Below are 9,272 nucleotides of genomic sequence, written 5' to 3'. Positions count from 1 at the left end.
GCTGTACCTCCAATTATGGTCTTTGGCTTAGGCCTCTGCAGCCAGTGAAGGAGCTTCTCTCCTAGAGCAGGGAATATCTGGCTGGATCTCTCCTTGGAAGTGAAATAGGAGCCAGTTTCCATCATTGCATTATGCATTTGTTTAGAGCAATTGCCTTTCTCCCAGCTCAGCAGCTCAGCCCTGTTCATCCCTGGGTGCCCACTCAACTCTCGAAGGTGTGGGCTGCCTTTGCTGCACTCCAGGCTGTGACTGGTGGCTTTGCTCAGACCTTGGGAACGTCAGGCCAGTGGTAAACTCGGTGGAAATGAGGATTTAGGGTTTTTAGCAAACAAACGGCCTGTCTGGAAGTTGCCTCTGTCTCTGGAGTGCAGCACAATCAGCGCTCACACGACTGCTGCCCTCACCCTTGTGGCCACAGGCTGAGGGTGATGTGAGTTCAGCTCAACCCCCTCGAGCTCGTGTGAGGTGGGATTATCGGGGCTGCAGCTGTGAGTGGTGTCAGTGCTCTGTCACCTGTGGCTCTGGCCTCCTGATGAGCCTATTTTTGAAACTGCCTTATCCCAGACTGACCTCCTTCAGCTGCTGTTCCACAAATGCCCAGTCACACCTGGGTTTGCAGTCACACAATCCCAAATTCACAGGAGCCACTTCACTCGTTCTTGTCCCATCTCATTGCACGCTGTTGTGGGCAGTGCTGTCCTGCTGGAGTCAGACACACAATGCCAAGTTCACAAGCAGTATTATTTATTCAAAGTACAAATATTTAGATCCTTCCTTCCTTCCTTCCTTCCTTCCTTCCTTCCTTCCTTCCTTTTCCCTTCATGTTTTCACACAGAGACAGCACGAACACAGTTGCTTTCACCCACAGATCCTGCAGATGTGGTGTGTCCACACTCAGCCTTGCACAGGCAGACACAGTGCCTCAGGATCATTCGACTTGTGTGAATTATAGTGTATAATTCACTACAGACAGGCAAAACCATCCAGGCCGCCCCTCTCTGCTTCCCACATCCAGTGCCAGTGCAGAGATCACGGAAAACACGGTTTTGCTTTAACTTTACTTGAGGTGCTCTAAATTAACGAGCTGAACTTCACTCCAGGATCAGCCAAGCAGCTGTGGGAATGTTTGGAAATCATGTTACACTGAAGGTCTGTTATTTTTTAATATCCCCCTGTCCCCAGGTGTGTTTTCAAATGTGATCTCTGGGTGAGAGCCGAGCCAGCTGTAACCCTGACAACAGTGACTCAGATGGCAATCAGCAAAATGGGCTAATTGAATAATGCTGAGCTGGAACCAGGGCTCTGCAGAACTCAGTTAGACCCGCCAGTAAGTCAATATCAGTTAAAAATGCTGAGTGAATTTCACATTGAGCACTGTGACCCCACACTTGGAGATGCTGGAAGGGACTTGCATGTGGACAGCACGGCCAGTAAAAGAGGAACAGCCCAGTGTGGCACTGTGTGTCTGGGGGATCTTCCTGGGATTAAAGGAATTGGATTTATTTATCCATATAAAACTCTTTGAGGCCCTTGATTAACTTAGAGACGTGACTGTTCATTACCAGTAACCCTTAGCAGAGTTAGAACACACGGCTGTGTATTTTTAGGGTTTTCCCTTCGGTTGTGAGGCTGGCAGGATGGGATCCCCGTGGAGCAGAGCAGATCTGTACTAAAGGGCCACCACACCTCTGACAGGACACAAGCAGGAGAGGTTTGAATGAGCCAGCCCACACAGAGAAACAGGACAATTATCTGGAGGGAAACAGGAATTAAAGCATTGAAATGCTGCTAAAAAAAAGGGCTGAGGAGCTGGTTCAGGCCTTCCCACCCATGGAGGCTCTGGTAAAGCACCCAGAGCTCTGCTCCCAGTGCTGGCTGAGAGCTCTGGGTACTGGGGAGTGTGGGAGACTGTGACTCAGCCTCCACAAGGGCTTGAATTCCTGCAGGCTCTGACTCAGCCCGGCTGCAGCGAGAGGGGGATGCTGGAAGCAGGAAAAAATGATCAGTGAACAGGAAGGGACATGGACATTCTGTCATTAACCTTTGGCCAGGATTGTTGCTGCGCAGAGACCACTGCAACCCCCTGATTTAATTCAGCTGCTCCTGCAGTCCTGGATTGACTCCTGTTCTGTCACAGGGCTGAGCTGTGCCTGGGCATGGGGCAGGATGGTTGTTTGAAGCTCCTCTTCCTCACTGCACCAGGACATCAGAGCTGGGACAAGCTTAGACATTAGAAAGGGACACCTGGAGCAGCAGCAGGAAGATGCTGCAGGTGGGGAATGTTGGGAAGAGCTCTTGGATGAACAGGGAGTCTGGAGCTATGCGAGGGAATTGCCAAGAACGAGACCAGGCCAGTGCAAGCTTGGAGCATCCATCATTTTATCCCTGGGAATTCCAGCAGACACGAACAGCCTTGTCCCTGTTTGAGAGCAGGGACCAAGGGAACCTCGCAGCTGCAGAGGTCTGGAGATCTCTGTCCTGCACACAATGTCAGCCACGGTGGGTGTTTGTGTGCTGCTGGTTCCACTGGGTGTAGCAGCTCCAGGAATGCTCTGGGTGTAACCATGGGAATAGCAATCGTTCCCCCCCATAACAAATTCCTGGGAACTGCAGTCCCCAGTGTGGAAAATGTTTGGAGACTCCATTCCGTCAGTGGAAAGGGGCTTGGGGTGAAAAGTCGGGATGGGGATGAAGACACCCTGGTGGAGCGGGTGGATGTGGGGTGAGGTTGATGATGTGATCTTGGCCAGGCACTCTGGGTGACATGTGACATTTCAGAGAGCTGGAAAAAGGCACAAAGCAAACAAGGCTCATTAATCCCAACAAAGGGCAATGGATACAGCTGCCAGCTCCTGCTCTTTCCTTTAGTTTATTGTCTAAGGGCTTCTGTGCCATAAACAGCTCCACAAACTGCATAACAAATAGAGCTTTCAAATATTAAGTGGTTGAACAGTAGGTAACAAAGTGTGGGAGCAAAGCTCTGTGACACAGATACTTCCATGTCCTGCTCCTGTCTGATTTGGAGGTGCAGAGCTGTACCCAGGGTCGTGGCTAAGCTAAGCTCAAGCTAAGCCCACCCGAGGCTGTACCCAGAGTGAATCTGCCAGGAGCAGCTCCACAGGCAGGGGAGCAGCTTGGGGAAGCAGCTGACATGGAAGAGCACACGCAGCAGTGACAGGAAGGACTTGCAGAGGTGCCAAATCATCTCTTCAGGCTATTTCAGGCACCGGGAAGCAAAACCAGGCTCCCTCACAATAACCTCTCTCTTCTCTCCCTCTCTCTTCTCAGGGCCAGGCTATTGGCCCACACAGAATATTAGAAGATGCTGAATTAGGTGTGAGACATCATATTATTAGGTGTGAGACATCAAATTATAATTTATTTTTAAAAGTGGAGTAGTCTGTTCCTGTTTGTGGAAAAGTCATTTATGAATGCCCTGAACGAAAAAAGATCCAGGCTCACCTCTGGATCTTGGACACAGTTCTCCCACTTGGAAGAGCTTGGTTTCTTTCTTGCTGTGTACTTCAAGCTGGGCAAACACGGATGTTGCTCAGCCAAGGATGATTTAATATTTAACCAGCCTTGTCAGAGTTATTATCAAAGTGAAGAGCAACTTGGGAGGATCTGTTTAATATCCTGCCCCAGGATTGTGTCACGCTGTGCCTTGGGGCGTGGATGTGATGCTGGATGGAGATTTGGGTACTCCACATCCAGCAGGGTTTGAGTCCGTGCTCGGGATGGTCAGAGGAGGTGATGTGACAGTCTGACCTAGTGCACACAGGAAAGGAAGTGCAGAAGTCCAGCTGGTCTCATTTTGAGCTAATTCAGCACAAATCTGTGGACAGAAGCCCTGACACCTTCCCAGGAGCTCAGGAATGCTCTCCTCTGTGCTGGTTCTGCTCTTGTCCTGCCAGCACGGAGAAACTCCTGCTTTGGTCCAAGGACCAGCCTGAGGACCATCTTCCATCTTGCTGGTGCTGCTTCAGGAGATTCCTGCTACATGAGCCTGGAATTCATCCTCTGCTGGTGTTTAACAGCTCCGCTGGCTCCAGCACCACCGGCATCTTCCCTGAGGCTGGAGAATCTCCATGGAGCCCCCTGCCGTGCCTGTGCACCCTTGGCCCCGGCATTAATCCTGCTGCAATGTACCACAAAGTCAGCTTTAGCTGGGAGGAGAGATCAAATAAATATGAAAACTGCTCCCAGAGGAGGTAAATATTCGCTAGACAAGCAGAAAGAAAAGCAATAATATACCGTGTAAGCTACTGCCTTTTATTAGCTCAGCTCCCTCTTCTCCCCTTGTAAAGCAGTGTTGTGTTGTTATATTAATCTTTACTGTGAAGCAAATTAAAGCAGGGACGGTTGTCAGGCTATTATTAAGAACATCTGTTTAATTAGGGCTGCCTTTGCATCCATTTGAGAGGGAGATGGAACAGCCCTGCTCATCCCCTCCTGCCTCATTCCCCCTGCCCCAGCAAGGACGTGTGGTGAATCCAGGAGCATCTGGGCCCTTTATCACCTTCCCTTCCTCTGCTCACGAGGGGGGTCGGCTCTCCCCGTTCACCCTGGCAAGGAAGGAGGAGCAGACAGGAAGGGATGGCTGTCCTGGGGTTTTTTAGTGATCTCTGCCTTGAGAGCCTCCATCCCTACTTCCTTCCCCTCAGAAAATAATTTGAAATTCTGCAAAGAGACCATGAACAACTATTAATTATCATTAGCAATTTGCCATTCCAGGCCAGGCTTTCATCTGGGAATCTCAGAACAGTTTTACAAATGCTCATTAATTGAGACTACTTCATGAAGAAGTCTGTTAAACTCGTTTTCCAGGGATAAATCAAGGCTGAGAGATAGGGAGACACTTGCTGAAGTTGAAGGCGGTGCTGCCAGTGAAACCAAGACCTTCCCAGACACAAATTCTGTGTTTCCACCACATTCTCCCACTTTCCCTGCATCCTCTGACACTTACACAAGGCCACACCAGGAGGTGACAAAAACAGCCACCAAAGCTTTGGCCTTGCCTATTTCTTTGTGGTCACAAGATTAGGCTCACTAATAATGAAGAAATACAGGGATTTAGCTGCATCCCACTGCCAGGGTTTGAAGGGAGGTACAGGGCTGCTCTGATCATACTTTGTTCTCCCTTAAACACTCACTGTCGGTCCCTGTCAGCACTTCTGCTCCATTCAGAACAGTCCTGACAATCTCATGCTTCCCCTTCTCCAGGTATCTCTGTGTTTCCCTGTCTCCCCAGACTGCAATGTCTGATTGTCTCGTCTGGGCACCATTTCTTCTGTATTTATGTGCCCATTTACCCAGGCAGTCAGCAGCGAATTAATCATGATGTCTCCAGTCTCTGCTGAGAGAGGCATTGACTCACATTCCAGTCCAGGAGGCCAAGAGCTTGTTTGTTACCCGATAAACCAAACTTCATCTGGGGCTGCCCAGGGTGTCACGGGTGGTTTAGTGAATGAGCTCCAGGAGCGATGGAGGTCGGGGCTCAGCTCTGCTCCAGCGCACAGGAAACACAGTTTGTGTTTGGGGCTGGGCTCTGTGCGGTGCTTCACACAGTCCCAGCCTGGTTTGGGCTGGGAGGGACCCTGAAGATCAATTCCTGCCGTGGGCAGGGTCACCTTCCCCTAGCCCGGGTTGCTCAGAGCTCCGTCCAACCCGGCCTTGGACACTCCCAGGGATGGGGCAGCCACACCCTGCAGGTCTCAGCAGGGCAGGGAAACACCCACAGCAAGAACAGCAATAAATCCACAAGGACTGAGAGAAGCAGAACTAAGTTCTCCCCAGCAGCCCTTTCTCTTCTCCCTGCCCTGCCTGTCCCATCATGTGCTTTTGAAAATTAGAAATTTCGATGGAGTCAAGCCTTGCTCTCCATTTAGCAGAGACCATTTTCCCCCGGGAGTCCGTTCCCTGAAAGGTCTGCCTGTTCAGTCACATAAATTATCCACAGGCTCAGGCTATCTGGCGAGTTAATCAGGTTTAGAGCTGTGTCAGGTCACTCAGAAGTTCAAAGCTGTCCAAGCCTACCTGTGAATCCAAATTCCAGTGAGCAGTGGGAGATGTTGTAGCAGAAGCTGTTTTACATGCTGGAAATAGTGAAAAAAACCCCAAAAACCCATAAATCCTCAACTTACAAGTGCTTTGAAATATAAGGAGTTCTGAGATAGTCTAAAAAATCTGGACTCTGAATATTTGAGGCTTTCCCATCATTATGAGCATTAACCATATAATTAGGTATTATCTGAGAATTATCCATAAATACTCATCACAACATGATATTCGCTAAGCAATAATTAGGCCATGAAAGGAGCTCAAATAATACCTTTGTCTAGAAAATTAAAGGCCCTGCCTCGGGTTTATACAGCACCATGCTGAGGGGGTAATAGGGTTTAAAATTGCAGGAAATTGCAGTTAGACCAAATCTCAGCCCCCTCAAGTGTAAGGAAGCTACAGAGGGAGAGAGAATCAGGGCTCTATTCCTAAAAAAAGGCAGGACAAGGCACCAGGTCCTTTCACAGGAGCAGCACCTGGGCACTAAAACTGCTTCCATATTTTCCTTTGAGCTGAAATCCCCATTTTCCAAACTCAGGCTCTTCTCAGAAGAGCAGGATTCTTCTTTTTTAACTTGGGTTGGGTGGAGTGAGAGCTCCCAAGGATGGAAATGATTTCTAGGGGAAAAAGTTAATTTTGCTTTGGTTTGCAAGGTTTCAAAACTCCCCTGATGAGCACAGCAGAATCGTCTGTATTAATTTATCATCGTTAGAGATTTTTGGGCTGACCCTAAGGAAGACAAACATGCAAATTGCTTTGAATTCCTTATTTCCCTTAGATTCAGCCCAGAATCACAGGGTGCAAGAACGTTTGGGACAAAGTTTTGCTGCACAGGATTAAATACTGAGTGTCTCTGGAGCAGAAAACTCCACTCCTGGCATCCTGTCTGAAACCCAGGCTGTACTAAAAGCTTCTTGTGTCCCAGTGGCTGGCACTTATGGCATTTTCAGGAATAAAAGTAGCATTTGACCTCTGGAAAAGGAAAAGAAACAAGAGTGTACTGCTGACGGGAGGCTTCCTTCCTCCTCTCCCCACTTTTTTATATTTTCATTTTCTTTTTACTTCTATTTCCTCCTGTGCAGCCAAAGCTTTAAATGGATATTTTGGTGCATTTGGGGCAATGATTTTTGGCTGTCTCTTGGTTCTTGGCAGAGGGACTGTAAAGGAGGAGCAGCAATTCAAGAGGGAGCTACAGCCACTGGCACGACCCACCCTGTGCAGCAGCTGGCACGTGGCTCCTCCTGCCTGGAACGTTCTCCTGGGTGAAGTGGAGCATTCCTGGTCACTGTGCTTTGAGCAGTGATTTTCTATGGATGAGACCCAGCTCTCATCTTGCCTCCTGTTTGATGGCTCCTCGAGCACTCTGCTTACCCAGGGGAGAGGGAAAAGAGATTTTCCAGCAGGCATGTCCATGGAAATTGAGTGTTCATGAGCTTTGAACACTTTCATAAATCGATCAGAGCTGATGAAAGGTGGGGGGGGGCGCGCAGCTGAAACCCTCTGCAGGAGGGGAACAAATGCTCGCTCCACACCGTGTACACCAGGATGCCTCAAACCTCCCACTCTGGGCTCTGCAGCTGAGAAATTGCTCCCATTTCCAGCAGAAAACATTGGAGCGGGAATTTCTGGCTGTAGAGACCTCCCTGTTCACACTGGGATTGAGCCTCAATGCATTGAACCCAGTTCATGCCGTTGTCCCACTAGCACCAGTCAGTGCCAGTCTGGATTTATTCAGGGCTGGGACCTGCTTTTCTCCAGCTTGGAGAAGGTGACATTTGGGAGTCTGGCATCTGGGAGGCTGTGAAATTTCCATACCATTAGGAAATAACAGAGCTGAGGGAAGAAGACAATTTGTCTAAAAGAAAAAAGAATGTTTGAGAGCATCAGTGGTGTTTAAATCTGTGCAGAAAGTGCAGTACAAACATCTCAAACAAATGTAAAAAATGTTTTTATTAAAGTTCCCCTCTCAGCCTCTTTATTGTAGGTTTTAAATGCTAATGTGCAGAGAGGACAAAGGAGGTGACTTAAAGCTGCCACTGCCTGGTGAACTCGGGGTTTTTATATCAGGAGCCCTCTGCCCAGAAGGGGTAGTAAAGAAAACGTGTTTCTGTGCTGTGATCCATGAAGGATCTGTTCTGTGCTTGTTCACTTCACAGAGGTAAACATCTCTGTGCTGAGGACATGAGATTTAAGGACAGTGCCATGCTGACAGCATTAAAATTGGGTTAAAAGTCTTGTTCTGAGGATGTTTAGAAAGCCCAGTCCTCGTTCAGTCTCCCAGCCAGACAGGCTCAGGCTGCTCAGATCTTCATCGTGCCCAAGCTTTGGAGAGGAGGTGAAATCCGATTTAATGAAGGACCTTGCAGCTGGGAGCTGTTCCCCGAATGTGTGATGCAAAGCCCCTTGTCCTGGTGCTCTGTGGGCACATCTGGAGGTTTGAGTGCTGCAGCCCTGTAACCTGTGTCTGTCCCAGAGACTCCTGCCTGCCTGCCTGGGGGAGGAAGGTCTCACGTGAGTGCTCTGGAAGCTGCTCCCACCAGCGTGGGCACAGCAAACACATCATTTCTGCCATTGGAGCTAAGCTGGCCCACGAGGAGTGGAGTGGATCGGGGGATGCTCTCCAGGAGCAATGTGCCTGCTGAGCAGCCACATCCCACAGCAGGGCCAGGGCAGTGCTCTGAGGGACACAACATCCTAAACCTCTCCAGCTGCCCCGCAGGAGGGTCACCCTCTGGAAAAGGTGTTCTGGCAGGGATGCCAACATGTTAATGCAGATCCCTCCCAGCATGGCATCAGTATAAATCTCACAGCAAGATCTGCAGCTCTCGTTTCATGTCTCACTGCCATCTCAGCCACGTTTCCCAGGTGAATCCAGGGTTTTTCGCCTGCCACTGCAGAATTTTCCATATTCCAGCCCTCTGGCCTTTAGGGAAGGAATTCCATGGCTCTGCACCCTCAGTAACCAGCCTTCCTTCCTCTGCAGCTTCTCTCAGTCCCAGGGTTGGGATTTGGGATGCTGCCCTCAGCCTGGGATTTGAGGCTGGGCCATCAGGCAGCTCTAAATGTCTGATTGAAGACAGAAATCCCACAGAGGAGCAGTGGGGACCACCTGTGCCTCGTAGGATTCTCCGGAGCTGAGAGAAATTTCCCTCCAGTGCCACCCGTGTGCCATTTAAATCATGGCTGTGCCCCCTCCCTGATATCTTGGTTTC

The sequence above is a fragment of the Corvus brachyrhynchos genome, unplaced genomic scaffold (genome assembly GCF_000691975.1).
Source record: "Corvus brachyrhynchos isolate BGI_N302 unplaced genomic scaffold, ASM69197v1 scaffold46, whole genome shotgun sequence".
In the NCBI taxonomy this organism is placed as follows: domain Eukaryota; kingdom Metazoa; phylum Chordata; class Aves; order Passeriformes; family Corvidae; genus Corvus; species Corvus brachyrhynchos.
Note: the sequence above shows the minus strand (reverse complement) of the source record.